The sequence below is a fragment of the Austrofundulus limnaeus genome, unplaced genomic scaffold, assembly GCF_001266775.1.
Source record: "Austrofundulus limnaeus strain Quisiro unplaced genomic scaffold, Austrofundulus_limnaeus-1.0 Scaffold3, whole genome shotgun sequence".
Lineage (NCBI taxonomy): Eukaryota > Metazoa > Chordata > Actinopteri > Cyprinodontiformes > Rivulidae > Austrofundulus > Austrofundulus limnaeus.
The window spans coordinates 7,122,946-7,128,652 of record NW_013952405.1 but is presented as its reverse complement, the minus strand read 5'-3'; the positions used below and the strand labels follow the sequence as shown (position 1 = coordinate 7,128,652).

The window sequence follows — 5,707 nt, the reverse complement described above, 5'->3', positions numbered from 1 at the left end:
ACACACACACACACACACACACACACACACACACACACACACACACACACACACCATTTGCTTTGTGCAGCAGCAGCACCCAGGACAGAGCTAGTAAAAGACTTGCTGTTCACAAAACAATTAGTTGCTTCAGCTCAGATGAGGATGAATATTTACCAGAAGAGGAAAAATAAGCGTCACCTACACTTTCACTTTTCACATGTCCCAACAGTAATAATAAAAGGTGACACACATACTAATACATATTTTGAGTTTTCAGTAAAAAGGTCTCAGAACAGTGTACATAAGACTGAGGTTTTTTTTTTTTTTTGTAATAAGTTGTAGCAGCATGATCAGGACGAGACATTGTTGGCAACAACAGAAGATGAATAAACGCATTAACATGTTCACAAGCCTTCAGAGAGGAAAACCGAGGAATGCACCCACACACGCATATAATCTGTGCATCCCAGTGTGACCATATGGTTTGGCGGGGACTTCCTACCCACCACAGAGGAAGTGTCCGTTTACAGTGCACAGCTCAGTTGTCCGCCATTACATCCTGTCTCCCAGCTCTAAACAGCCACGCTCAGATCAGCCCAGCCATGGCTTTGAAGTTAAATCAAGCAGAAGGCAGACACTGTTCACCATACCGTGCAATCAGCGTGAGCATGGGATCTGTTAGAGGGCACGCAACCTCAAACAACAAGGCAGCACGAAGAGAGAGCTTTCTGTTCAAAGCTGCTTCGCTTTCAGACCGGTTTACTTTCAGAATTTCATCTTTTTTTTTGTCTGTGGCAGTGCTGTGACTGACATCTACTTGTCCTTGTGTGGAGGGTTATGTGGTGTTCTTACGCTCGGCTCATTGTGAGAGTGGATGAACGCGATAGATTGCATGTGAGGAGTGATATGATGGGCTGGTGATGGAACGATCCAGCAGACACTGACTAACAGTGTGTGGAATCCTACAGGGCGGGGTTTATTGATGACTCCCTCAAACAGCGGGCATCATTGCCATGGCAGCCCATACATTATCGTCACGCAGCCACGCCCCCACCGACGTCGCAAACCAGTGAGCTAGCGGCTGCCAAGCTAACGGTGCCCGACGCTGTTGGAGAGGTCGAGGTACAAAGGAGAATGTGAAATGTGCCACTTGATTGACACGGGAGCTCTTGTTTACCAGTGTCGGGGAGATTTGCATCTTTTTACAGCTGCCCCTCCTCTTTCTCTTTTCTCTGTTGTTCTCCTCTCTGCTGCCCCCCACCCCCACACACACACACACACACACACACACACTTCACTGCCACAATCCTCCATGTTTGTGGCGGCTCTGCATGAAGTGGATATTACCCCACCCTGCTGGCAAGATATTGATCAGCCTCCTTCTCTACTTTCGTCTCCTTTCTCCCCTCTCTTCATAGGCCTCTGCATTGATTCTTTGTCTCCCTCTGAGCCCGCCAGCTAGGAGTGATTACACAGGCTGCTCACATACAGTGTAGCAAACACACATATTAGAGCGATTTGGAAGGGATGTGAGGAATATGTAGTCATGCTGCACTTTAAAGACTATAAAGTTCAGCGGCTGATGCACCAGCCTTGTAAAAATATTTTTTTCTCTTAAAAAAAAGAAAGAAAAAAAAAAGACAGCAAGCTTAGTGTGACATATTACCAAAACGTGATGATTCTTATGGGTGTTACAGCAAGTTAAAATAAAATTAAAGCCATCTGGCTGGCATATAGCCAAATGTGATCTGATGAGTTTTATTTTTGTTTTTGTTTTTTGGTCGAACTCGTGCTAAAAAAGGGCTGTGGTCAAGCTTGACAGGTGGACCCGAGGCACCTTGTGATTTTATGCAGAGGCACACAGAGCCAACGCAAACACCTTATATGGACCTTGCTGCAGCACTCACCAGCTCATGGAGATCAGCTACAGCCTGCTTAAGTCAACATACTTCATTTTGAACAGCTAGTGGTGGGTGTGGGAACATAAATCAGCCGGGCACAGACGCAGACGTCCTAACAGGAATAAATGTGTGACTGAAAAGGTGTCACATCCACAACAAAAGAAAACCTCGCCTAAACAACAGCAGCTGGCTCCTTTGCTTGCACACACCGGGGCAATAATTAGTTAACCAGCTCTTTCCTGCTTATCAGATACCCCCTTTGCTAACAATAGCCGACGGAGTATAAAAGGTTTTGGACAAGAAGTCCTGGCTGAKGAGGTAACGAGGGCAGCGTGGGCTGATGCAGCAAGAGCAAGCACTTATCTCATTTGTAACCTTTCTCCGGCTGCAGCAACAATCCGGCAGAGTGTCTAAAGCAGCAGGCCAGAGGTCCCACATATTATATACACCCTCACTGCCATTTGGCATTTAAGTGGCATTTTAGCATGGCGGCAGGCAGTTTGCACCTAATTATGGCCAGTTGCTTCTGTGTAATGAGTTGAGCAAAAGTCTCAAAAAGCCACCCTCACGTGATCAGGACTATTAGGACTTGTTTTCACAAGAATGACCAGTATCTCTGCCCTAACATCTAATGATGGAGCAAACCAGGTGTTGATCAGAATATGGGTCTATCAAGTACAAAGTGTTAGGCGGCAAGTATAGTGAAAACGGAGACAAAGACAAAGCAAAGAGCAAGGACAGTGTGGGTGTGATCGATGAAGTGATCAATATCCCCCCTCCTGCACTTCCCTTTGTTTGTATTTATACTTGTGTTGCAGTGGCAAAATCAAATAGCAGATAAGTTCAAAGTGACTTAACTTMACTTTTGTGATCTGATTGAAGAAAAATATTTGATAACACTTTAATAACTACTAGGGCTGCCACGATTAGTCGACGACTAATCGATTATTAAAATAATAGATGGCTAATTTAATAATCGATTAATCGTTTTCTTTCTTTTTTTTTTGTTCTTTACTTTGTTTTTCTCTCCAAACTGCTTTGACACCTTCCACTCCCACATCTACCTTTCTGTCCTTGACACACATGCACAGTAGTGGTAACTGGGGTAGGCCGTGGACGTCACAAGACATTATACAGACAGGCTCTGGTATCATGGCTACCTGACAACAGAGCTGAAAGTGTGGGATCATTTTAAGAAAATGAAAGAGAAACCAGTGCAATATCTGCAGAGCAGAACTTGCCTTCCACAGCAATTATTTTTAGTTAGCATATAGCTAAAATCTAACCATGGTTATATAATAGCAGCTGCATTCTGGCGCGATAAGCTGTATGTTTTATATTCAATTAAAATATGATCCGATTAGTCGACTAATCGAAAAAATAATCGGTGATTAATCGATTATAAAAATAATCGTTTGTGGCAGCCCTAATAACCACACCTTATTTACTCTTACTTAACCCATTAATAAATGGTTATTACCATTGAAGCCATCATTTGAGGATGATTTATACTTAATAAGCTATAACAAATGTTTTAATGCTTTACCCAAATGGGCATATTACTTCCAAAACCAACATACATTTTGTTTGTTTATGTTTAATAACTCATAAACTAATTATTCTAAATAATGTGTACATGTATGTAGACGCTCATATAAATGTACTTTCATACCATGTGTTACCATGTGTGACACATGGTATGAAACATGGTWCCATGTATTTCACACATGGTACATGGTACCATGTGTGAAATACTAATTGTTGATCCACTGCAGGATTAGTAGATAGTCAATTCAAATGATGTGACAGTACATTTAGGAGCATTTATATACATATACACACAGTATGTAGAATAGTTTAAGAGTTATTAGGCATAAACAAACAATGAGTATGTTGGTTTTGGAAATAATTAGCCTTTATGGGTAAAGTATTAATAAATGTGTTAATTTATAGCTTAAGTATGAATAATCCTTAATTAATGTTTTCATGTTAACTAACAATTCATTAATGATTAAGTAAGGTTAAATAAGGTGTAGTTATTATAAAGTGCTACCAAATAGTAAAATAAGCACTAAGCTCTCAAATGGTAGCTACAATAAATAAATAAATAAATAAATAAATAAATAACACCATGTCTCATTATCACCCATCTTGAAGCCTATTTAATGATCTACTGGGGGATCTACAGAGATGAGGGTTTGTGCCAAAACGTACTCTGGGAGCCAGTGAGCCATCTGTTGCCAGAAAGCTTCTCCAGTCCCCCTACAGGTCTGGTCACAAGTCCACAGAGTAAGCACAAGTTTGACTCTAAGTGCGCACACTGAAAGAATGAGGTGTGCATTTTTGTGCAAATGTGTGGATGTCAACTCTGCAGGGAGGAGAGGACGAACCAGAGGTCAGCGTCTATCCAAGGAGGACACCTAAACACTCCCTCCACTCACTGACGGAGAGAGCCTCCACACTCATTCACCAACTCCATTACCCTCTCTGACAGGAACACACTTTAAATCATCCAATTTCACCTGAAGAAGAGTATGAAGGTAGGAGCAAAAGAAGTGGGAGGGAAGAAGAAGGAGAAAAAAAATTCTTCCTTCAAAGTCTGTCCTCTGTTGCTGGAGTGTGAATGAATTCTGAGATGCCTTCGTGCTGCTATAAGACATACCATGATCCTAAAATGACAACAATTACAATATTTGTCACAAGGATCAGGCAGAAGAGAAGAGCAATAAAAAAGGCAGACAAAAGAAATATGGCGATAAATGTAAAATAACAAAGATGTAAATGATCAAAGCTTGTAAAAAGTGATTCAACCAGAAATGGGGGTATTATGGAAAGCAATAAATGGGATATTAAACTCAACAACCCACAATAGCTTGTCGTGATGCTGAAGTTACGGTCTATACAGCTGCCTGTAGTAGTCATTGCAAAATACACCAACTCACTTTATCTCTTTCTACTATTTGTCACTCTGTTTTTGATGTGAAACACCGGATCATCTTTGTCCCATTTAAATTAAGCTGCCTTCCCGTCACTTCAATCTAACAGAAAAAAAATAATTTATTTCTGCAGCTAACGGGATCAGAAACATTTAGCAGCATGTCAGATAAAGCTCCGAACACTGACTAAAATGTGGGCAGCAGTCTCTCTTTACAACTGAAGGGAGATAGAGTGGAAACCTTTAGACATTGTAAAAAGGCATAAGAGATTTGAGAAGTGTTTTTTTCTTTTAAATAAATAAATGGTCTTAAGGGAGGACTGCATATTTCAAATATTTTCATTAAAGATAGCGGTTCGGCTAATTTAACTGCAAGCTTAATAACGCAGACTTGCCTCCCTTTGCTTTGTACACAAGTGTTAAGCGCCTGCTGGAACAAAGGCAGCTCTGTTCACAAACACAACACAGCCAAACTGTTAAGTACATTCCTATAAAGAGAGGAACAAAGAGCATTTGAGCGTGGCGGGAGGAGAAATGAATACAGCTACTGAGGGGATAGCACAGCTCGGCCCTTTGATGGCAGGAAATGTCTTTACCATCGCAGATAGTGTTTATGCTGCTTTGTAGCACACTTTTCGGATCGAGGCAACAATAAAACAAACAGACTGCACTGTGGAATCTCTGTTGTAATCACATTTGGGAGAGATTAAAGCCGAGAAGGAAAGTGAGTGACTTTGAGGCGTGTGTGCAGAGAAACATCAGGCAAATCATAGAAATTTCAGACTGTTTTTGGTAAACACGTATACAGGCGAGGGAGAATGAAGTGTGTGTGTGTGTGTGTGTGTGTGTGTGTGTGTGTGTGTGTGTGTGTGTGTGTGTGTGTGTGTGT

At 41.4% G+C, this 5,707-nt stretch overlaps 1 protein-coding gene across 5 annotated transcripts in view; it reads right to left on the bottom strand.

The window, feature by feature from the left end:
• rerea (arginine-glutamic acid dipeptide (RE) repeats a) overlaps positions 1-5,707 on the bottom strand; it is a 146,634-nt gene that overhangs the window by 54,792 nt on the left and 86,135 nt on the right. The gene's annotated exons all lie outside the window — the stretch shown is intronic.